The sequence below is a fragment of the Protopterus annectens genome, chromosome 7.part1, assembly GCF_019279795.1.
Source record: "Protopterus annectens isolate FY-2018-M chromosome 7.part1, PAN1.0, whole genome shotgun sequence".
In the NCBI taxonomy this organism is placed as follows: Eukaryota; Metazoa; Chordata; order Ceratodontiformes; family Protopteridae; genus Protopterus; species Protopterus annectens.
In genome coordinates, this window is record NC_056740.1 from 9,678,915 (window position 1) to 9,705,243 (window position 26,329).

The 26,329-nt window shown below is 39.9% G+C and overlaps 1 protein-coding gene and 1 non-coding gene across 2 annotated transcripts in view; one reads left to right on the plus strand and one right to left on the minus strand.

Annotated features, from left to right (window-relative positions):
- The window catches only part of NCKIPSD (NCK interacting protein with SH3 domain), a 1,945,114-nt gene that overhangs the window by 199,893 nt on the left and 1,718,892 nt on the right, over window positions 1–26,329 (minus strand). The gene's annotated exons all lie outside the window — the stretch shown is intronic.
- On the plus strand, window positions 14,297–14,460 carry LOC122807873. The gene has a single exon (XR_006365737.1). It is a non-coding gene; the product is annotated as a U1 spliceosomal RNA (small nuclear RNA).

The window sequence follows — 26,329 nt, forward strand, 5'->3', positions numbered from 1 at the left end:
CTTCTCTGAAGTAACCACTTCACAAGTCCTGGCTTCAAGTGTGCAGTCTGTCTGGGTCACCCCAGGCTACCAGACCCACATGCTTGTATCCACGCCTGAACTGCATGCAACTGTGTGTACACAAGTTACTGCATTATTAAAATCATTCCCTATCAGGATATCTGCAGAGATAGGCTCAAACACACCTACCTGCTTGCTTCCTTTTCCACCCCCCTAGACAAGGTGAACCGTAGTAAAAGGTATTTGGAATGGGGTTCCTCCTAAAGCTGTGACTGAAGTACACTGCCCAAGCAAGCAGTGCTCCTCTTTAACCACTGAAGGCTTCACAATGGTTAGGTCAGAGACCGTCTCTCTCTCTCTCTCTCAGCATTGGTCTGTTTCCCATCTACTAAGATAGGATATAACCTCTTGTGGTAGTTTGGTACCCTTGTTGTCGCCAGACAACTTACTGCTGGCATTCTGCCATTCCCACTTGCTGGCAGCCCCACCTTTTGTTCCACACCTTGTCTCAGTGGACATCTATATGGTTACATTTAAAAGGTTTATCCCTTGAACCTGGTCAAGTACCTGAACCAGTGGTTTCTCCTATTACTGGCAGACTCTGTTGGGGCGGTTTAGGCTGCCTACCATGGGTTCCCTTAGACCCATGTGCAACACTGGGTATCCCTTTCCTGTGCAGTGATGCACTGTTTGCTAGGTACAGGTCTCCCTTTTTCCCCAACTCATCTGCCATGTTAAATTCTCTATTTGCCAATCAGATTCTCACATCCTCAGGCAAAGTGCTAAGGGCTTGTACCCTCATCAAAAAGTCTGCTAGTCCTTCAAAAGTAGTGACCTGACACTCATGCACCCATCTAGGAAAATAAGTGCTTAACTTAGCAATATATTCATGCACACTTATCTGCCTTGCGACCAAGCTCAAAATTCTTTCCTATAAGCTTCAGGTGTTAACTTAAAACACTCTAATAAACAATTTTAATGGTATTATAATTTAAGCAATCAGTACCAGACAATTAACAGCATTTACAGCTTTACTATGAAGTAAGGGGGTCAGGAACCGTACCGAGAGCCCTTTGTCAACATTATAATGTTTACAAACCCTTTCAAACATATGAATAAAACTATCAAAATTATCACCCTCTGTAAATTGCGGAAGACATTTACTGACCTTTATTGCTTCTGGGGTTCGGTTACTCTCTTCCCCATTACCTCCATAACCCTGGCAAATAATCAGCATCTCCTTTTCATGTTTCCTCTGCCTCTCATTTTCTTCAGCCTCCAAATGTCTCAGTCTCTCATTTTCTTTGGCTTCCAGACATCTCAGTCTCTCTGTTGATTCTAATGACATCTGTTTCTCCTTTTCTTCAGCCTCTAAACACTGCAGTCTCTCTGTTGATTTTAGTTCCAACTGTTTGGCCTCCAGTTCAAGTCTCTAACTCCAAACGGATTTTTAAGTCTTCTGAGGCAAAGTTGAACTGTCCATTTTCTGAGAGTTGTACATCCCCAAGGCCAATCTGGCTGTCCTCCTGGTTGCTGGTTTGTGATGCAGCTGTGGCTAAGACTGAAATCATTTCTGCTTTAGTCAGGGTGGCATGCACCAGTCTTTTGGCTTGGCACATCTCAGCCAAATGGCTCCTTGTCAGCTTGCCATAATCCTCTGCTGACATCCTTGCCTGCTCTCTCTAACTAAGCTAACAAAAAATAAATAAAACTACTGTGATATGAAACTCTGAATATCCACCGTGTGGCTGTTTGGGAGTACAAACACCTTCTTCAGTGACCACTGTTTACAGGCTAAAGGAGTTCAATATCCACACCACTGAATCCCAGTATGTGATGTGGTGATCCCACCACTGCCAGCCAATATGTGACGTGGATACCCCACCACTGCCCACCAATATGCAACACCCTACCACTGGACCAGTAATCAAGGAGCCTCAATCCTCACTACTGGCACAAGTGGGTAACATACACTGGGAAGTTAACAAGTACACACAAAGTATTCCCAGATGTAGCTCTCTGCATCAAGTGGAATTTCTCAGAGAGCACACAGGGACCAAAGTCAGTCCGCGGCTCATTCCTCTACCTTTCTCCAGATCCCCAGTAAGATTCCCCACTGGCACAGCTATAAAGTTAAGATCTCAGCCAAGTGACCAAGCCAAGATCTCCAGCACCCTCTATGCCCAAACCAGTGCTTCATGTCCCTGCCCAAGTAGCTGACAAAGAAACTCTTTGAAGTTTGATTTACACACACACACACACACACACACACACACACACACACACACACACACACACACACACAGCTGGGAAAGGCTGGTACAGGTTTACTAGCTATGTCCCCTTCTGCCCAGACTATAAGGTAGTTATCGCTGCCACCAGTCAACTCCTTATCAGCTACTTTAAGGCCCTTAACAGAGTGTGTGCAATCTTACTGTGTAATATTAATACTAATAAAAATGTTGGTTTGACAACAGCAAGGCTATTATGAGTGGCCCACACAATGTCACCAAATAAATATGCAACTACTCTCAAAATTTAAACATCTCTACACAGATCAGCAGTAATGAAAAATGTAAATATATTTAATAATAAAAAAACAAGACAATACTAAATTTATATATTCACAGTGACACAAGTTCAAAACCACAGGAAATACTTAAAACAACATTGCAGGACAGTCTCAAATAAACAAAGAAAAAGTCTAAACTAAGCTTTACTATATTCCTGACTGTATCTAAGAGAATTACTATAACCTAAGAACTTGCTAATAGAGCAGGGCAGATGTGGTAATTGGATCTTCTAGTTGTTGTCAGGTCCTAGACAAAATGAAGAATGCTCTCTTTCACTAAGAGACTTCTCAAATTAATATCTCAAATATTACTGCTGGGATAGCTTGCAGAATGACATCATTTCTTGTCATCTGACTCTAGTTCCCAGGTGAAATCCCCACTGCTGGAAGGTGGCAGTATTTAGCATCTACCTGTAAAAATACACAGACTTCAGATCTTTGGCAGACACTGGAAGTCATAAAAATACTGCATTTCCTTCATGCTTTAAGAGGTAGCAGTTAGTTCATTCTGACAATACAGAAAGCTTCTCAGCACAGACTCTGTCTCTCTAGCTGCCTTGAAAACTGAAAGATGCCATCTTTTATGGCACAGCCTATAAAGTAATATAATTTCAGCTATTTTGCTAAAATTTGCTGGACTGAAGTTAACCTCCTGTATTCCAGTTTCCACTGTTAAAATATATACATTTACAGTTACAGTAGTGCATGATCATTTCTGTTCTCTTCCAGCAGCACACACTGTGGATGCATTTCAAACGCAAACACTTTATAAAATACCTTTTCAACACATATGTCTGTACGAACCAGTTTGATATACACATGACATACAGTTCTAATACAGCTGCAACACAAGCATCCTATATAAATCATGTTAACTTTCACAAATGACATATAATTATTTACAAAATTCCAGATAGCTGTGCTGGCAGTATCTCACTTCATTACACAACGAAACAGTGCAGCAAAAGATTGTACATTGACATATTTCCTGCTTTTACTCCAAAACCACCATATCATAGACATGCAGCACATCAAAAATAATGAAGGTTAATGTAACAGGTTTGGCAGCATAGCTCTAAATTTGGAGTTTTTGCCTATCCCCTGCTGTTCTAAAACACATTCTGCAATTTTGCAGCAATCAAAATTCTGCAAAATATATAAACATAGGCTTTCTAAGTTACACTATATGACAGTGCTGCCACAAATATAGCAAGGGTGGGGCGAAGGGGACAGCTGCACTGGGTGCAAAGTGTTAGGGGGACATGATCTGGAAGTGTAGTTCCTGCATTCTTTTTTTCTGTACCTGCATTTCTGAATGGGAAGGTTTTTTTCTAAGGTAAGGTGTAGGGTTAGGGCTAGCACAGGCATTACTAAGGTGATCCAGTGATGACACTTACTAACCACAGTCACCTTCTCACACTCAATAGTGGTAGTGTTACAGAAATTTTTTTTCTCTAAGGCAGTTCTCATGACCAACTTAGTAATGCCTGTTAACAGTAACCCTAAACCCTTCCCTTAACTTAGAAAAACGTGTTTTGCAACACTACCAATATTCAGACAAATTACCGCTTATTGTTTTGGAAAAGCTTTGGTGCAACAATAGCAAAGTGAAAGTGTTTTCCTTCTGCAATCTATTGTAGTGCCTTTTTTTTTTAGTTTGTGGTAGTATGAATGTTACAACTAACTTAGAATCCAAAGCAGAAAATGGAAATATGATAAACCATTAACCAAAAGTAAATTATTTCCAGAGTCCTTGAAGATAGTGCTCAGGTTCACAACCAATATGTGCCCACGCATACTGGTCCTATCAAACAAGTTCCTGTCTCCAAAACAGAAAAGTCATTTGGTGGAATATTTCCCTGGTAGAAGAGGAGATGCCATTTAACATGAACATCCACATCCTCCCATGAACCAACTGTGGGATTACACATACTGTGACTGGAGTTTAGCAGTCTGTTTATGGGAAAACACTAACACAAAGGGAACACTATGTTTAAAACTTGTACCAGCCAAAGCTGAGGCTTAATATAACACTGCAGCTTGGTTTTGATTCTCCTCTTCTCCCAGGAAATTATTTCAGTGATTACTTTTATGTTTTGGATACTGGAGTTTGTTTGCTAGGACCGTTTGTGTTTGCATGTAGCTTTATGGACTTGAGAAATAATTTGCTTTTTGATAATATGAATGTTCCAATTTTTTTCAGTGATTTCTCCTTGGAATTTAAGCATTTTGAACATTCACACTACTCTCTCTCTCTCTCTATATATATATATATATATACACACACACACACACACACACATATACATACATACACACACATTCTAAATAATCTCTGGTGTAATGAACAAACTAAACTTTGCTTACCCTGGTACAGTCTCCACCAGGTAAATTAGAACAATGCATGTACTCCAGACAGAGAGGGAGAGAGAGACAAGTAGGCAAAGCCCCTTCACTCCTTTTCCTCTCTAGGAAGCTCCAGCATGACTGAGATGGTACTTAAACCTGCGTCAACTGAATCACAGTCCTGGCACTACCCCTCTATGCAGAATGGAGCTGACGATCATTTTAAAATACTGATGCAAACAACTTGATCCAAGCTGTAGAAGTTTGGGAGATGCATCTTGGATTCTGTAAGTTTGATAAGCAAGTTAACACTCTGCACGTTGGAAGTGTTATGGGAGAAGACCAGATTATTAAAATGTATTTTAATTGCAGTTTATTAATAATGCTATAATATGATTGTTTAAAAAAAAAAAAAAAAAAAAGGCAAATATAATTTGTATGCAGGGCTGGGAAAAATACAGCTTCATAAGCTACAGTATTACTGTTCTTTTTAAACTGCATTCTTTTAGTATGTAATAAGAGAAAATAGTATGTGTGGTATGAAGTGAGGCATGTAGTTATTACATAAAGGAATTTGTTAGCTAGGAGTGCTTGGTTTCTAGGGCAGGTTTGAAGCATCCAAGGTCAGAAACAAGACCCCTTGGAAGCAGGTGAATCATGTATAGGAAGGTGTTCACGTGAAGTCTGAGGCGAAAATCACGAGGGATGAGGACATGTGCAGCCTTCTCTAAGACACAGTCATTATAACGTAATGAAACTGCATGAGCAGTTTGATAAGAAAATGTATAAAAATACAGTTTTTTATGTAAAGTGAGAATGCTTCATCAAGAGCTATGAAGACAGACTCCCAGCGCTGTAAGAATAACATTTCTGTTTGCACATCCTGAAGGGTTGTTCCTGACTAAAGGCATATAAGGCAAATTCTTAATGTTATTTATTTATGACTATAACAGAAGTCATTATAAAACAGAGGCAGCTGGATGGACTGATTTAAACTAAAGAAAAACTTTAGACATGAAGGAAGGGTTTATCTTGACAGAAGCTATTCTGGACTTTCCATGATGCAGGTGATACAAATGGAAATTTTCAGCTCGACTCCCCTATGTCCAGTCTATTCTTCAAATCAAATTAAACCTGATTTTGTACAAAAAAAAGTGTTCAGTAAATGTGCTTGGAGACTGATCTGCAAAATATCACTACTTATTCAACTTGAACTTATTCAAGTACTATCATTTTTTTGTGTGGCTGTTTATTATGAATCTGCCTAACTGCAATGAAAAAATAAATTAACTTGCAGAAGTAGTCTATCAGATATAAGCAAAAAACATCATGTAACACATTTTTCCTTCTGCTGAAGAAAAAAGAGTGAAAGCTAAAAGAGCTACTTCCGCTTCCTTAAAAAAAGTCTGGCAGTAGAATGGAGAATCTTTTAACTACTCATGATGTAGATGTGGTCTTTGTTTCCCCTGTATTAGGGTCTTGCTAAAATTCTTTCAGATGTTGCATAAAAAAATGCCTGACTGTTGGAATCAACAACGGGCTGTGCTTACTAGAAACACAATTAATTATGTGATCGACTACTTTAAACTGTGGATTCCATTAAAAAAAGAAAAGGGCAGTGCAATCAAAGAACTTCGAATAAGGATCAAGAAAAAGGAGGAATAATTTACCGGTAAGATATATATTCCAGAATCCAATTCTTATTATGGTGAAAAAAAAAGCTGCAGAAAACATTTAAGAGGCAAAGTCTGCTTTCAAGAAAATACCAAAGGCTGGTCTATGCTGAACTGCTGAATTACCAGAACGTTGCTCCTACTCAACAGGATTTTAAATTGAAGTAATACATTCCTGGAATGGTCACAGGATTAAAATATCACTGTTTTTATCTTAACAATCCTACCTTGGTTTGTGATTTTCCATGGAGTTGACTGGTAAGAGAAGTTTTACTTGAGTTTATACTGTAATTGTCATCACTGTTTTTAACTGTTTGTAGGTAGGAAGGATTAGCTTGTTAACAAGATTTCCTTTGATTCATATTTTGCTGTTTTTATCTTTAATTTCACTGGTTGTTAGAAAGGGATAGGTTTTAGACAGGCAAGCTCTAGCCACCCCAAGGGGCATAGCTATAAATTCACACAGAATGCACAGAGGAAAATCATGAGTATATCTAAACAATCCTACATTGGTTTGTGATTTATTGATCTTTATGATCTTTATAAAGAAGTGCAACTGCGAGCAACAGAATACCAAAATGAAAAAAAATGTCCTGTTTTAAAAAATGGAAATGTGTAAAGCATCCAAACCTAATTTTGGGCACGTGTTCAGACAGAATGGCATGCATTTGTCAAGATCAGGGAAAAGAATTTTTGCAGCAGATATTTTGCAATATTTGACAAATGTTAGGCAGGATTTTTGCCAGATCGAAAATTTAATAGTTCCTAGATAGCAACATTTGATGCATCTCTGATGGTTGTTAATGCTAGGAGCATTAATAATACAGTTTTTTTTTAATTTTTTACATTCCCACAACACTGATGTTGTCATTGTTTGTGAAACATGGTTAAAGAACAATGACTGGAAACCAGTTCTGTGTGGGTATAAATGTTTTTACTGTAACAGACATTCTAAAAAAATCAGGTGGAGGAGTTATGATATTGATTAAATATAACTGAGACCTGTGACAATCACATGTTCAGTTGATAACACCAATACTCTAGACGGTGTGACTGTGACAAAAGAGACAACCCTGGAACATATAACAGTTGTTGGGAGTGTACAGACCACCAAATTTGAGTGCCGAATTCATACATTTCTTGCATGAAACACAGGAGGGAAAAATAATATTAGCTGGGGACTTAAATTTACCAGAAACAGACTGGATTAATATTGATTCAACAACATTAGTAAGGAAATTATTCACAATGTATACTCAGGGACAACAATTGCTTCAGACTGTAAAAAAAAAAACAGGGGACAGAACATACTAAACATTGTTTGTGTTCCTAACTAAACTACTGTTACCTCAAGTCAAGTTTTACCACCACTGATGTGCAGTGATTATGGGGTTATAAAGGTTAATTTGTTGCTAGACAATTCTGCCAAACTGAAATCTAAACCAATGCACAGAAGGTTAATTACATGGAAGCAAAACGGTCACTATGTAAAACTAAATGGAGTGAGATGTTCAGAGGAAAAACTGCAGATGGAATGCGGAAAGTTTTGAAAGAGAAATCGTTTGAGTGCAAAAAAATCAAAAATGTTTAACATCAGGATATTGGCATACAGCATCAGGGTCGAACTACAACTTTGAAAACTGAAACAAACTGGCTGGACAAACAGATTACACACAATGTGAGAAAAGATCAAGAAAAAAATTGAAGAAAATGTATATAAAGATGTTGCGCATAACAGGAAACCTTTTTATAGATGTGGAAGGCGTAAAGACACAAATTGATAAACTGTGTACCGATTCTAAAATTTATTCTCAGACACAACAGATTATAGATATATTTACAATATCTTATGCAAAACAGCTTGGTTCCAAAAAAGGGGTGATAAGTTGTCCTAGTAACACACCCAGGTAACCCCAGATACGGGAATCAAATTAGATTATATTGAAAAAGAACTGCACAAACTGGATCCAAACAAAGCACACGGAGGAGACAGAATTAGTAACAATGACCAGAAAACACTTCAGCAAGAACTTACGGTACCATTATATCTATTATTCACTAGGTCATATAAATATGCGGAGATTCCTCAAGACTGGAGACACAGGAAATAGGACAAACCCAGAGTCATACAGACCCTTAAATCTACTTTCATGTTGTGGAAAAATAATGGAGAAGGTATTATTGGATAGGTTATTATCACAACTGGAAAGACTGGGATTTGAAACCATACATCAGCATGCTTATGTTGAAAAACGATCTATTACCACCTGTAACATGATGTTCTATGACAATACAGTAACAGTTATGAATGAAAAATTGTGCTGTGATGTAAGTTGTATAGATTTAACTTCAATATTTGACAGGGTCATAGACAAAATGCTGTTCAGTAAGTTAGTACTACTAGGTATTGATGTACTCTTGATAAGATGGATAGCTGCATGGCTTACAAATAAGACATGGCAAGTATCATACAGCAACTGGACAGGTGAAATCCTTGATTACAGTTAGGGTGTCCCACAGGACTCTGTCCTAGGCCCTCACTTGTTTGGATTGTATCTTTCAGACCTAACGTTTTTATCGGAGGTGTTCTACAGTCAATATGCAGATAACTGAAACTGGGTAAACTGATTACATATGTTACAGACAAGGCAGGTCTGCAAAATAACTTGACTAAATTGACCATTTGGGCACAGGGGAATAATATGCTGATAAATACATCAAAAACTAAGCACATAAGATTTGGGAGATATTTATTACAGCACACAGTAATTGAAACTGTAGACTCATTTAAGGACCTGGGTATATGGGTAGATTCAGCTAGGAGTTTTTCTAATCATATCAACCAATTGGTTAATGACAGTTATAGAACTATAGGTTGTATAAAAAGATTTATAAAGCCTAGGAAATAAAAAATGAAGTCATTGTTAGTTACATTAAACCCAAACTTGAGTATGGAATAACAATATGGAAACACCATAAGAAAACAAGCATGAGTAAACTGGAAAGACTACAGCGGAAATATACTAAGGGCATCCAGGGATGTGAAAATTTAAGTTATACTGAAAGACTAAAATATCGGAACTTGTACAGTGTTTCTTACAGATATCTAAGAGATCATCTATTCAAGTATATAGAGCATTTAGAGATAACTACCTCTGGGTATGTTTGGGGTTATCAAAAAGTACTAGAGAATCATCAGACAACCTATGCAGAAGATTCTAGAGGAATGAGAAGTGTACTAATTGGCTCTCTGGTGCAGTAGCTTGATGCATGTAACAGACTACCAAATTACGTTAAAGCAAGTATTACTTTAGACATTTTTAAGAACAGCCTTGACACTTAGGAGAAGCTTAGCTAGTAGGGCATTAATGCCCATGCTTGAAATATTTGTATGCAAAATATCAACAACACATTCACTAAAAAAAAAAAAAAAAAAAAAAAAAAGTCAGAAAATAGAATTTTCTGTTTTTCCCCTCAATGTCTGCTCAAGAAATATAATAATCCAAAATTAAATCAATTACTTTAGTTTTTTTTTCTTCCAGGGCAGCAAACATCGCTGTAAACTCTCCATAGACTGCTTCTGAACTATTTTACAACTCAGTCTGACTGCGTTAATTTATGCAAATTTTGCTGTAGGCACTGGTATGAAGATATTCCACTTTTTATGTCAGCTCTACTAACAAAGTATCGAGCTGTTTTTAAGTGATAGTACATTTTGCAATTTAAATGTGACGACTGGTAATCAAACTACTACTGCACTTCATCCAGGTAAGAAAGTTTTCAATCAAAACCTGAAAGCATGGCAGACATTACGGATAAAGTGAATTTGGCAGTTGGGCCAACACTATCTTAGAGATATATTTTATGGTTTAATTTAATTTTTATTGCTTTTTAATTATACAAGTGATGTATGTAACCATGCTTGCGCAGGCACAACAGAAATAAAGCTTCTGAAAATATGAATGGTCATTTTAGGCATATTAACACTCTTCTACTCCTACCCTGAACCCGCTGCTCCCCCCCCCCCCCCCCGAACACCACTATCACACACAAACACTTTCTTCAGTCTTTCCTGGTTTTACAGTGTTACTAGTACTGGCAGAATGTGAGAATGCACTGTCCCTCCCACATTCCTATTCTGGTAGTAAAGAGGTGTACCTCCACCCCAGTTGATTTGATTCCTTTGTCACCACCACAGTCCATAGGCCTCAGTACTCGAGACAAAAGTTTAAACTCTCCACTCTGTTGATCTTCGGTTCAAAGACGGCAGCAGTATTCAGCAGAAAGTGTTAGTCATATCACACCAATAACTTTTTTGTTGGCACGGTGTGGGGATTTTACTTGCTAACGAGTTTTTTCCCCCAATTTTGAATGAGTATGGCAGCAAGAGGTTTTTGGGCTCTGCAGAAACTTGTCAGGTATAAGTATTAAGCTGATAAATTGATACATCACTTCCCTTAGTGATCAGCATAACAAATACTGTTTCCCAGAAGGCAAGTCATTCTTTCTTTCAGTAATATGATATATTTCAGCATAACTCGGGTAAAAATAATTTAGGCAATGATTATTTAACTTTATTTTGCATAATTACAAATACTGACTGATAAGCAAACCTGTCTGCAATTATCAGACTGCTATAGATGCCTTAGCTGACAGTGCTCATGTGAGTAGAATGATTGCCTGAAAGTGGAGGAGTCCAGATCAAGATTGATTCTCTGCCTTAAGACTGCTGCTTGCTTGTTCTCCTGCCACCACTGAGAGATAACAATAGTTTTATGTAAATGTCTAATAAAGCACTCCACCTCCATACTTTTTTGGCATATGCTACTAGAACACTTGAGTTCTGTTTTCCAAACTGTGTTCCTAAAACAAATCGCATGATTTCTATTTATAAAATATGTTCTCTAAAGGAAGATATGGAAAGGCTGTTGACTTGAGGGGAGTGGAATGGTTCCCAGAGAAATGTGTTGTTTAGCACTACTTCTTTAACATATTAATGGAAACACTATGCACTGGAAATACAGTTTGAGTAATTATTCATTTCAAAGAAGTCTTCTGTAAGTGATGCTTACTGGAAGCTAAAGTTTTGGCTGAAAGTGATGTTGACAGTATATCCAAGTTGTATAGTTTTCAAAAACATTTGCCAAAATGCAGAGAAAATTTTAATTTGAGATGTTTGTTTTTATAACATACAGTAGTGGTGTAAAGATTATGGGTGGCCGTGGTGGTGCAGTGGTTAGTGTTGCCGCCTCACAGCAAGAGATTCTCCGGTTCGATCCTCGGCTGGGGTGCCTTCTGTGTGGAGTCTGCATGTCCTCCCTGTGGTCGCTTGGGTTTCCTCCAGTTTCCTCCCACATCCCAAAGACATGCTGTAGGTGGATTGGATACTCTACCGTAAAACCCCACTGCCAATCATGAGCAGACAGGCAATCTGCTGTGGTGACCCCTAACCGGGAAAAGCCAAAAGAAGAAGTGGTGGTGTAAAGATTGTGAATCACAGGTATCAACAGTCTCAGATTTTGTTAAATGTCCCTTATTTCATTCCATTTCTGACTTGTACCCCCATAAAATTTGTGAATCCCAACAAATCACTGGAGATTACAGTCATTAAATAAAGCCAGTTTCATTTTTTTTTCAAAAACACATTCATTGTAAACCTATTATGTTGTTATTATGTGAATAAATGCACTACTCCAAACAATGACCCTGCTTCTCAGTCTTTGTCCTTCATTATATTGGGCTTATGTCTCTGAAATGAGCTAAGAAGCTGAGAATCATGTTGTCAGTATTTTATTATTACTGTAAAACAAGACTTCCACTCTGTAATAATATTTACTGTTTATTATTGATTCACTACTTGGTAACCATGTCTATGGGCTGATCTGAAGACCCTTTTCGACCACAACCAAAGATATGTACATTTTTGGCTGATGTTTTTAACATTTTTTTCAGAAACTGTTTAAGAATCCAAGATTTTTTTAGGTTGCTAGAGGTGTTATATTATTTTTTAATAACATTTGCCCACAAGCTATAGATGTGTTTGGTATAAGCTTTTACCTTTTTTTCAGAAATTGCTCAGAAATCTAATATGGCTGCAGACTGCAAGAATCGTGACATTTTAATATCATTTACTGCTTACAAAACATGTTCATTTGTTTTGCTTATACTATTAACTTTTTTTTAAGAAAATGCTCAGGAATGTTAAGATGTATATAGCTAGCAGAGGTATGACACTCCACAGTAGCTAGATGTGAATTAGCCAAGCTTTTTTACACCAATAAAGGCAAACAATACGTGTTTCATACATGTCACATGAGAGCAAAACGTGTTTATTAAAGTAGTGTAATTACATCTACCACCCTTTCTGTGAAACACTGCTTTCATATCTTCCTCACTCAGACATGCACACATAACTCCAGTCCCTGTTGGTCTATCTTACACCGAATGTCAGTGTGTGTTATAAGTCTACATTGAAAAAGTTCCAGACTTTGCCTCACCGCAGTCAAACTTGCAAATCAGACTAAAAATAAAGGCAAACCTTTAATATTAAGCCAATCTTCCTTTAGTACTTTCCTACTGAGAAAGTAAGACATGGCTGTGATGTACTTAAAAGTACATCAAGCTAAATTGACTACTTTTCAGGACTGTAGCCAGATTTTCTGGCACCATGTGCAATTCACGAATCTTGCCTCCCTCCTATGCAATTTCCCCATCTGCTGTCCACCTCAACTTTAAGTTGGAGGTTGGAATAATGGTTAAAATTAATACCTTAAACACAAGAGGTACAGGATTTCATTCTCACTGAGGGAAATTAGCTAGGCTTAAAATGGCCCATAAGGGCAGCTAGACTAGTATTTATCTCTAAACAAAAGTCCTCTCAGAAAAAGAAAATCTTTTCTGCACTCACACTGCAGCAAACAGTTTGCTACAGGTAATGTACCATGATCACAAATACAACATCAGCTTCAATTCTGAATGCCAGCATTGTACTCCCTGACCATCTGCAGATCGCTCCACTACGACCTTGTTCTTGAGATAGCTTCCCCTTTCACCTCACCCATACCTCTGCTTCTTTCGATGCTGAAAGGTCGGAGGACTATAAATTTTAGTCTTATAAAAAATAAAGCTTTGTTTTAAAAATGGAGCATAAGGAGATATTGCAGTCTTTTGGATGAAATGTTAAACTAAAGTACTATGTGCAGAAAGTTCAAAGGCTGCAAAACAATTAGGCATGGTACATAATGTACATGCTGGAAGAGGAGAGGAAAGATTACTGTAAAATTTCTGAGGAGTGTAGAATAGGGGCTCTTGGAAATGTGGCAGTGCAGCCATGACATTCACCAAGTCACGGTCTTGGGGTGCAAAGGGGCTAGCGGCTTATATGCTAGAGGCAGTGAGGGAAGTAGCATTGACAAATGACATGAAGGTGGTGTGGAGACAGGGGTCACAAGAGTCCTCCTCCCAGAGCTCCATTTACCTAAGGCCAGCAAGGCATCAAAGTCTTTTCTTATTAATTAACACACTAAGGGGTACACATCAGGTAACTCCTGTATACACCTACCTGCTTATACCTGATGGTGCTGTTAAGCAGGAATGACGATAAAACATCAACAAAATGGTGCATCTCCAAGTAGGTGCTAAACTTAATCTCAATCTCTTCAGAATTTTAATATTGGAAAATAGTCGCCTTTTCAATACATAGGTGCGCTTTACCTGGCAGGAGTAATACCATAATCAAGAAGGTCGTTTTCAAAGGCCAAGATTCTTCCATTGCACTTTGACTGGGTTGACCATCATGATTTCTCCCACCTGTGAGAAACTCCACTGCATAACTTATGGTACAAGGGACTACATTTGGGCTGTGACAGTGGTCTCACTTTCGATAACCACATCGCCACAACAGCCAGGAAATCCTTCTACATGGCACACCTCATCACTAAGGGCTTTTCATCCACAAAACAGGAGGTCATTGTCCCACTGTACTCATCGCTCATTAGACCCATTATAGAATACAACTCCCCGTTTGGTATGTACTTCTCAAGACATCTGTAACAATTGGAAAGGCTGCAGAAATACTTCACTAAAAGAATCACAGGCCTAAAGCAGATGCCCTATGCTGACAGTCTAAAAAAACTCCAGCTGTCGCATATAGTCTACTCAGAGGCAATCTCTGCTTAACATACAAGGCCATGTCAAACCCACAGCTCTTGGACATGCTACACTTAAAGAAATCCCAATCTCTCAGAGCCACACGCTCTAGGGATCCAAACCTTGTCATCACAATGAAGAATACATGCTGGAGGGATAGGTTCTTGACCCAGAGACTCCCCAGACTGTGGAATAGATTGCCCATACATGTGAAGCAGAGCGCCTCTTTGACCCTCTTCAAAAGGAACCTTGACAATTGGAAGGGAGATAGGAAATTCACCCCAAGGATCACGTCAGTCACCCTGCTAGACAGGGGTCCAGGGAAGTAAATATTGTGGGAAGAACTAGCCAGGGAATTGTTATGGTTAGGCTAGTATAGGCCCTAGGGCCGATAGCCTAGTACCAACCTATGAAGTACTTAAACTTGCACATTAAATACAAATACTCTACTTAATAAAATAGAACTATTATCCAGCTTTTAGCACTACAGAACTGCCTCTGATCTCACAGCCTATGACCCATTACTAGTATTTAGTCAGATTTTTGTCTGCATATGAAAATTTGGTTGTACATTCTTATTTTACAATGTAATTTCTAAATAGTCGCAAATTGTGATTAAAAGTTAACATTCATTTTGATTATATACCTGGTTAAAGTCTTTTTTATCTTTGTACAGCTCGGATACTTAACAGCTGTTGGTAAATCTGGTTTCAGATTACCAAGGGAAGTGTCCAAGCTGCTGGAGTTTGTCCTTTAAAGAAAACAACATTAAAAGTGCCGAATCTTTCTAAAGTTATAGTTAAAGGCTATGTTTTAAACCTACACAGCCATCGGAGTGAAATCCTTTGTTTCCTCCATTATTATTTAAATGCACATTATATTAAGGGCTGTTTTTACAAGTATCTTAAAACCTTGACGTATACAGAAAAAACACTTACAGCTTAACAGTGCTAAACTGAATTACTTTTAGAATTAGAATACTTTGTGACAATGAACATTTAGAAGCATTAAAGTATTCCGAAAAGTATTTTACAGCTTAAAACTGCTGGTCTGAATTACTTAAGATTAGATTGCTGTTTAAGGTCTAACGTTACTATGCCTTACAGAAGAAATATGGTTAATTGGCCATTTCTCTTGATGAGCAACCCAATGTAAACATGGCTCTTTGTGTTTAAAGTTAATTCATTTTTAAGCAAGCTGCTTTCCATTTTTCAAATCAATGTGTAACATTACTTCCACAGAAACAGATATTATATTACAAGACATCAAGCCATGAGGCTACACCTTTGCTAAAACATTTATTTCACTATAATGGGGGGATACCCCTTTCATGTATCTGGATAGTAATAATGATATATAACCTTAATTCTGTAACTTCAACTTATAAGACAGAGATATGCAAGTTAGGTTATAATTACTGATTATTTTATATACATTTCAAATATGTATTAATATTGTTTCATGTAGTATTAAGTACACACAAGGTGATACATTTGACTTTTATGTTCACATACAGACACAGCAGCTACTGCAGATTGATATACAATATTATATACAATAAGTTTGACAAAGTTAACTGACGTAATGAGGAATGTCGGGCTGCTGATTCCAGGCATTTTTTTTTTTTTTTTTTTTTACTTATTTGACATGCACCTTTCTTTTTATAGGTTCACAGGCAAGTACTAGGTTAGCTGCCCTAGAGGGCCATTTTAAACCAAGCCAATTTCTTTTTGCTCGAAATAACCTATCCCATGTAGTTATACATTGGCCTTACCCATACCACAGTTGGTATTTATACATTACTCCTAATAAGAATAACTAGGATCATAAAATAGATAATTTGAAGGGAGCCATGCATGGGATAAAGCATTTAAGACATGTCTCTGTCCATCAGTAGTACAAAGGGCAGTCCTGGGGTAAATTATCTGTTTCCCATACACAGATCTAAAGTGAGCTTGAAAATGGACAGGGATAAAATTTGTTTTATGTGGATGGGAAGTTTGTTCCCCAGCAGCAGTATCCTCTGCAGTATATAATGACCCCTCCAAACCACTCTGTTGATGTTGCTGAAGAGGTTTAGATCCCTAGACCAAGTACTCCTGATGCCATTTGACTTGCTGATGCACAATAAATCATAGCCTAGTAATCTCCAATGAACCTAACGGCTTAAGAGCCCTTACAAGCCTAGCCAATATGACCCAATATTGGCCCCTAAGGGCAAGAGGATGAAATGCGTTGTGCCTATGCCTTGAGTATTTTACAGACTGCCCCAGTTCATAAGGGATGAAGACACTACTCCAAGTGTGAATTTTCAATTCTCCTTCCATTGATCCGAATGGGAATTTTGCAAAGTTTTAATTGAATTTTACTGTTCTGGACTATACACTCAAGTGCATTAGCCTTTCTCTGCTTATTTACTGCATTGTTTATCCTGATTTAACCAAAAAAAAAATAAATTCTATATTGTTTGCTAGTTTCCCATCTTTTCTAACTAGAATAATCCAGTTTCCAGCCTTTGCTGGTTTCAGGACTTTAGTTTCAGTGTTCCGAGCTATCCAGACCTTGCTGTGATAGAGGGAGGTACTACTGCTTACCAGTGACAGTGGGAGCATTGTACTGCCTATCTAACACTAGTGGTTTCCAGCTCTGAAATTGCAATTTTATTGGACATTTTGGGCTGATTTCTATCCCTTTCAACTTTTTGGCATAAATATGCGCATTTGCACGTGTTTGAGCTTGTTTTAGATCAGCAGATCTTGTTTGGGCGTCCTTCAGACTACTACAGCACCAGAAACGAGAAAGAGAGTTTTTGTGCTAACTGCAAGTACTTTTTGCTGAATTTTCTAATTTTTGCTGATATTGGTTGTTTTTATGACCTGCACGTCTCAGAAAGCTTAAAAAGTAGACTACCTACTTATTTTACTATATTTCTGCATGTAAATCGTTTTCCAGTTGTGCAGTTGCCTTGCTTTATTTAAAAAGTTTAAATTTTCAAATTAATAATTTTGCAAAGTTTTAATTGAGTTTACTGTTCTGGGCTATACACTCAAGTGCATTAGCGTTTCTGTGCTTATTTACTGTACAACTGCATTGTTCAGCCTGATTTAACCAAAAAAAAAATTCTATCTTGTTTGCTAATTTCCCGCCTTTTCTAACTAGAATAGTCCAGTTTACAGGCTTTGCTAGTTTCAGGACTTTAGTTTCAGTGTTCAGAGCTATCTAGACCCTTGCTGTGGTAGAGGGAGGTCCCACTGCTTACCAGTGAGAGTGGGAGCATTTACTGCCTATCTAATACTAGAGGAGTGGTTTCCAGCTCTGAAATTGCAATTTTATTGGCCATTTTGGGCCGATTTCTATCCCATTCTACTTTGTGGCATAAATATGCATGTTTGCACGCATTTGCGCACCGCGGGGCTAAGGTTAAACCATTCCCGGTGCCAGAAAGTCTGCTTGTCGAATTCTCCCTTAGAACTAGCTAGTTTATTAGCAGTAGCACTAAAATCTATATACCTGTGACTAGCACTTGCTCTAAAACTTGGTAAAAAGCACTAGGAAGCCTTAATTTGTCACAAGCACTCACCTCTCCTTGGTAATAAGGAGAAACTAGTTGTAGGCACTAGAGAACCTACAACTGCAAGTACCTTGCCAAAAAGTAAGGGAAAACAACTCTTGTACTACACAAAGAAAGAACATAACCAGGCATGAACAAGGGTCATCTTCTGGTGATTTCTCCTGTCCACCTGGTGAATCTGGGCATACTGGGGCAATGCAGCAATTGCCCCATGTACACAGACAACCCTATCCTCCTACCACCAAACACTACAACCTGCGAGAGATGGACTTACATAGCCAAACTTTAAGTAAAGCTCTCTCTAGCCAAGATTGTGCTAGACAGTCAAGAGGAGAAGGTCAACACCCACACAACACCTCAAACAACATAGTCCTTCAAAACCCACACCACCAAAACCCACACATAGCCATACAAAACCCACATATGCGGAGGCTCTTAACATTAACCTGCCCAAGCAACAAGGACCGCTGAAGCTGAAATGTAAACAAACACCACCCCCAAACACAACCACAGCGTCACACAGCTCACAACACCAGTGTGCCACCCAACAGCAGCCCCTAAGGCTAGTCAACGTACCCAACACTTTAGTCATAGGTGAGTCTATAGTCAGGCACAATGATGTCCCACTCACCAGGCTGAACAAGGAGAAAATTACAGTTAGTTGCCTGTTGGGTGCCAGGATCCACCACATAACGCATGCACTCAAATCACTCCACAACAGGTACAAATATGACTCAGTCATTGTCCATGCTGGAGTGAATAACTTGAGACATATCTCCCTGGACTACATGGAAGAGCACTCAGATCATGTAGCCCAGGTAGGTATGACGCTAGCCCTGAGTAGCATCCTACCATTGCCCAGAATGATACCACAGTATAAGGACAAAATGACTGACTTCAATAATTGGCTAAGCTTCTCGTGTCATTCAAAGGGGATCCAGTATCTGTCTGCCTGGGACGACATGATCGACAAACCACAATGCTTTGCAAGAGATGGTTTGCTCCTGTCGCCCCTGGGATTCAGGTTACTGGCTAAGGCTCTTGCCACCCCTATAGTGACTTTTTTAGGCAAGGTTCAAAGGACAAAACTACCACTGTAATGGGTACAAGCAAGCAAAATCTGAAGGTAATGCTAGAAGTCTAAACCTCAAGATGCATTCTCTCGGGGATCTCCTAAAAATGGGGAACATCGATACCTGTGCAGTAACTGAGGCCTGGTTCAAAGCTCCAAAGAGCACCCCTGCAATACCAGGCTACAACTCATACCACACTTTTCGGCCACCAAACCAGGACCAAAACACTAAAGGTGGAGGAGTTTCCATATTCACCAAGGATATTCGCATCTCCAGGCTTGTTACCCAACACAATGCATCTGAAATTCTCCAGGTGCAACTAACACTAGGCAAGACCTGCAATACAAACTGTAGCCCCAAGACTCTCACTACACCTTTCTAAACATACTGGAAAATATTAAGATACAACCAAACACCCTAATACTAGGTAATGTCAACTACTCTGCCATTAACTGGGAAAACTACTCCTGTACCAACACTCTTGCTCAACGGTTCTTGGAATTCATAAATTCCAATGCCCTAAAGCAACTAATTCATAGTCCCAACCAGGGGTACCAATATTCTAGACCTGGTCATTACCAACATGGGAGATCGATATTCCAAACCAGTGGTCACCCCCTCGTTGGTCAGATCAGACCATAAGCTAATCACCCTTGATATCCATCCCCCTTTAAGGAAACTTCTGTAAAAAACTTCTCCAAAACCAACTTCATGCTTCTCAAGTCAGAAGCAGCAAACATCATGACACCCATGCAGATGGGAACTGGAAGTTCAACTGCTGAATCCTACACTAAGGTGCTGTACGAGCACATTCACTCATGCATGGACCGAGCCATACCAAACAGAACCAAGACGCTGTCCTCTAAAAAAAAAGGAAGCCAATCTGATAGTCCCCTGCCATAAACAAGCTGCACAACAGAAGGAGGAAACTGTTACAGAAAAGAGGAAGAACCCAGGATTCAAAAACCTCCCTCACCAGCCTCAGTAGAAAGCTGAGATCCCTCATAAAATCTTCCAAAGCTAGTTATGAAAACAAAACTGCCAAAGATTCCAAAGACAACCACAAGGCATTCTACAGCTATGTCAAGAATCTAAATAGCAATACTCAGATCTGCTCTGAGCTACAGCAGAATGGCACTAGATGTACTGATCCCAAGAATATTGCCAATATCCTGGCAGATAGATTCAGTGCCAACTTCACCCCCCCCTCACCCCCTAAACGGCCTATCTCAATTCTGAAAGAATGCCAAATTCCGGTAATCACGGCCACTCAGGTAAAAAAAACACTCTCCAAAGCCAGGAATACAGCATCCATGGGAGCAGACGAGATCCTGGGCTGTGTACTGCATGAACTACAAAATGAACTGGCACCTCACCTATGTGTCATGTTTAATCATAGCCTCACCTCAGGCTTCATGCCCAAGGAGTGGTGTACAGCTACCGTCATCCCACTCCACAAGGGGGGATCCACCTTGGATCCCAGGAACTACCGTCCCATCAGTCAGACGAGCCTGATCTGCAAGGCCATGGAACGTATTATCATGGAACTAATACACAAAAACATTGGCAACCTTCAAACACTGAACCCCACTGAGAAGGGGGGATCCACCTTGGATCCCAGGAACTGCCGTCCCATCAGTCAGACGAGCCTGATCTGCAAGGCCATGGAACGTATTATCATGGAACTAATACACAAAAACATTGGCAACCTTCAAACACTGAACCCCACTGAGTTTGGGTTCGTGAAGGGCTGATCTTGTCTCCTGAACCTGATCAACTTCTTCGAATCAGTCTCCAGAGCTGTGGATGAGGGTAAGGTGGTTCACACAGCCTACCTGAACCTTGCCAAGGCTTTCAACACTACCCTCCACTCTGGAATTACAGATAAACTTACTAAGCTGGGCATTACTCCCTGTGTCACTCAATGGGTTGCAAACTGGCCTACTAACAGAACCCACACTGTAAAAGTAGCAGACTCCAAATCCAGCTCTAGACAAGTATCAAATGGTGTACCACAAGGTTCTGTCCTGGGACCACTCTTGTTTGGCATCTACTTCTCTGAAGTACAAGCCAACACTAAGGGACTCTGGCTTACAAAGTTCTCAGATGACTGCAAGCTGGGAGCCATTACTGAATCCACAAATGATGTGGATATACTACAAAAGGGCCTTACCAAAACAGATGCCTGGTGCCAGAGCCATGGGCTCAAGCTAAATGCCAAAAAATGTATAGTTGTCCCCTTTGGGAAAAACCACGTACCTGTGAACTACCACATAGGTGACAGTACACTAAACAACAAAAGTGTGATAAGAGAACTAGGGACACAGGTAGACAGTGGTCTCACCTTTGATAACCAACATAGCCTCAACAGTTAGAAAATCCTTCTACGTGGCACACCTCATCACTAAGGGCTTTTCATCCAGAAAAAAAAGAGGTCATTGTCCCTCTGTACTCATCCCTCATTAGACCCATTATAGAATACAATGTCCCGTTTGGTATTTACCTCACAAGACATCTGCAACAACTAGAAAGGCCGCAGAAATACCTCAGAAAAAGAATCACATGCCTAAAGCAGATTCCTTATGCTGACCATCTAAAGAAACTCCAGCTATACTCTGTCGCATATTGCCTACTCAGAAGCAATCTCTGCCTAACATACAAGGCCATGTCAAACCCAGAGTTGTTGAACATGCTACACAAAGAAATCCCAATCCCTCTGAGCCACACGCTCAAGGGATCTTAACCTTGTCATCACGATGAATAGAACATGCTGGAGGGATAGGTTCCTGACCCAGAGACTCCCCATACTCTGGAATAGGCTGCCCAAACATGTCAGACAGAGTGCCTCAATGGCCCTCTTCAAGAGGAACCTTGACGATTGGATGGGAGACAGGTAATTCACCCCGGGGATCAAATCAGTAGCCCTGCTAGACAGGGGTCCAGGAAAGTAAATATTTGTGGGAAGCAATAGCCAGGGAATCGTTATGGCTAGGCTTGTATAGGCCCTAGGGCCAACAACCTAGTACCTACCTATGAAGAGAGCCAGAGAAGGTCTCTGCTTAATGTGACTAGGAAGCCCGTTCCAAAGAAAGGACCATCTCTGAGACGCACATCTGTCTCTCCAGTATGTTTTGTTTGAGCGGCTGACTAAGTCTACATCCCCAGATCAGGTGATCCTCATACTGTTTGACTTTTGGATGAGTAGCAGCTCTGTCAGAGCTGGATTTCTGAGTGCCCTGTAGGTCAGGCATAGGTCATCCCTTACTAGTTGGTAGGAGACAAAGTGACAGGGCTTTTAGTCTATCAGCATAGGCATGTTGATTACACGCTGTATTTTTTTGTGAGGAACATTTGAGGTCACTCCAGCTGCTTTAAGTGCTTAGACAAATACATGCCAAATGGTGCACTATTCTCGATTACTGGTCTAATGAGAGCAGGGTACAGTGGGATTATAATTTCCTTAGCTATGGATGCCATACCTTTATTTATAAGTTGTACCACATAGAAGGACTTACTCACCACTGTGGACATATGGTGGTCAAAATTCCGGCTACTTTTTGTGTACCTAGATCTCTCAACTCTTGAGTCTACTCTTAGGGGTGTGCTATTGATGTTGTAATTTGCAGTATTATTTGACTTGTAATACCGAAAATTCCCGTTACAGAACCCAATGAAGGCTGTCCCACAAATGTCACAGTCAAACCAAACAGACTCTTCAGTCCAGTGTTGTTGTAAAGTCAAAGGTATTTAATAGGTGAATAACATAACAAATAAAGCGAATACATAGAACTTAATTATAATAATATTCGCTTTATTTGTTATTCCGCTTCCATTAACTGTGTTATTGGTGAAGTATTATTAGACTTCCCAAAGGGGTATGATGATGCATTTTATTTACATTTCCTTTTAGGCCATGGCTCTGCCAGCAATCATTTGGCTGATCTAGACCACCCTGAAGGATATCTACATCACTTGGGAATTTAATGATTGCCCCCAGCTTGCAGTCATCGGCAAACTTTGTCATCCAGAGGTCTTAAACATTAACCTTTACTTCGCAGAAATATATTCCAAACAGGAGTGGTCTCAGCATTGAGACCTGTGGCACACCACTAATAAATAGCCTCTTGCTGGATCTGGATTCACCCACTTTAATCATGTGTCCTGTCCATGAGCCAACTAGCTATCCATCTGGTGACCTAGGGATTTATGCCCAGGTCTATGAGTTTATTTATATCTGAGTGGAGAATTGTGTCAAATGCCTTGGCCAGGTCAAGTTAGGTGGTATGTACTGTTTTACTTTCACCCGTGGCCTTAGTGACGTTCTCAAAGAAATCCGCCAGATTCAGTAGGCATAACCTGCCCTTGACAAAGACCAACTGGGTCAGGTCCAGTGTTTGGAGGTTTCCTATGTCATCATTTATCAGGCCCATGATTATTCCTTCCATTGCCTAACACAAGACTAGTTAAATGTATAGGTTTGTAATTTCCCGAGTCAGTAGATGGTCCCCCTTTATGTAGAGGGATGACTGTTGCTGTCCTCCACTATATCGGAGTCAAAGTCAGTCCAGAGGCTGTGGTTAAACTGAGATCCTAATGGGCCTGATAAGTCCTGATTTAAGCTGTTTAAGAGGCAACCTGATATACTACAGTGTTTATAACCTTAGAGAGTGCAGTGGCAACCTGTTTTTTTTTGGTGATGATTGGCAACAAAGTGGTGGATGGTATGTCTTGGTGGAGAACTGGGGGGGGGGGATTTGTCAGCTAGCAGACTTGCTATATTTTCTGGCTGAGTATAGCTGATACCATCTAAAACTAATTCCCCACATTGTTGGGTGTTACCCTTAAGATTGCAGACATGACTGAAATATGTCTTATAGTTATACTCAGCTTTGGAGGCTACTTTTACCTCAAAGTCTGCTTTCAGAGACTTGATTAGTTTCCTGGTTTGCTCGTGTAGACTGACAGCATTTTTATTCGGTTGTGTACATTCCCTCTTCTTGACAGGATTTTCTTTCTTTTGTAGCTGTCCAGAGTGGCTTGTTTTTGTTGGTTTGACCTGGGTTTATTTTGGTCTGGTACTGACATCTTTATGCCTTTATATGGTCATACAGGGCTTTTGTGCACACCTCTGCATAGGTTTCTATGTTTTCTGGATTTGGGGAAGCTTGGAACCTACCTCTGCTACCCCTTAATAGGGGGCAATTTACATTAGAAAAGTTCTTAAAAGTTTTTTGGGTTAGGTGGGGGGGGACTAGTTTTACCTTTATTTCAAGGAAGACCACTTTGTGATCTGATCTTACCAGGGAGGACATCACATGGGGTGGGGGTGGGGGTGGAGCGTGCTGTGCTCTCCCATATTTGTGAGTACCAGATCAAGGATATTTGTTCCCCTAGTGGGAGTGCAGGCCAGCTGCTCCAGGGCATTTGAATTTACAAAGTCAAAAAGATCTTTGGGCCTGCATGTTAATGGTCATGTTCACCTCCCAATTAATGGAGAGATAGTCAAAATCTCCCATGAGTATGATTACTGGGCTACAAGGTGAGTGATTCTGGTAAGTTCAGGTAAGATGTATGGGTTTCCAGGTTCATAGTGGGGGACCTGTAGCTAGCAAGAATATGGCAATGGTTTCTAGCCATGTTCTGCCAGAGTGCTTTCTGTGGCTTTGAACTGGGTTTTAGTAACTGCACAGACATCAGCATTCCCCAGGGTGAGGAGAGCTTCTTGGGAATGCAGTTTCTTGTTGAGGCTCCTAGCACTGAGCAGTAACACCTTTAGCTTGTCCTGAGTAGCTTTTGTTATGTTGGAAGGTTTGTCTGTTTGACAATGCCTAAAAAAGGTACTGTAAGGGGTGGATAATGCTTTGGCCTTTATCCAAAAACTGAGAAGTGACAGGTGAAGCCCATCCCTCGCAAAGCAGCATGGCTCGTCAACCATGTCCTCCCAGGCTGACAAGTACTGGACCCTTTGGAATGACACCAGTATATAAGCCAACTGCTAAAGTCGATCATTTTCTGCTGGTATTGTGGCATCATACTTGAAGGTGGTAGAATGCTAGTCAGTGCTAGGCTTATACATTCCATGACAAATATTCTGAGAGCTCAACCATGTCTCTCTTTGTACAGTCCAAGGAAGGACATCTCAGGTCATTCACACCCACATGGACTATGTCTGAGTCATACTGATACTTGGCGGTAAGTGACCCGAGTGCTTTCATGATCTGATGGATCCTGGCCCCTGAGGGGCAACTAAATGTAACCCTCTCCTTAGCTATCTAGCTTGTAAAAGGAACATCAGTGTGTCTCACAATGAAGTCTCCTATGACCAGAATACTGGATTATGGAGTGTTTCATCTTATGGAACTGGAAGTTGAGGAACAATGAGATATGGCTTTATGTATTGTGATGGGAATTGTCATGTCTGTGTGCATGCGAGGTTCTAAGGACTGTGCCCAAAAGGCCTTTGAGGTTTGAGTAAGTTACATGTGAGCACCTCTGCATATGTGGGTATGTGTGTGGTCCTTCGTGGGTGCGGTAAGTGATGTGTGAAAGTCGCTGACAACCTGTCTGTTGCTTTTTGTGTCTGTATGTGAGATTCTAGCCTCCAGTGTCAAATGTGTAATTACATCTTTCACATATTGTATTCATCTGCTCGAGAATTAAGTGGTTATCAGCGTACATAAGGCAACTGCTACATTGGCTCAGGATACCCATGTCCACCAAATTGGATACAGAGATAGCAAGAAAGTGCCCATCCACGGCTGCAGGTCCTAATGTGTACTTGCAAAGGATAAACAGTTCTAACTAAATGGGTAAATGCTGTTCACCGAGCAAACTAATTGCCCTGGGAATAATACTGGACTGAAGTAAAGTTATGAAGTGTTTTTTTTTTATAGGGGAATTTCCACTTCTGGTGATTGAGTGTATATATAAGGCACCAGTGATCATT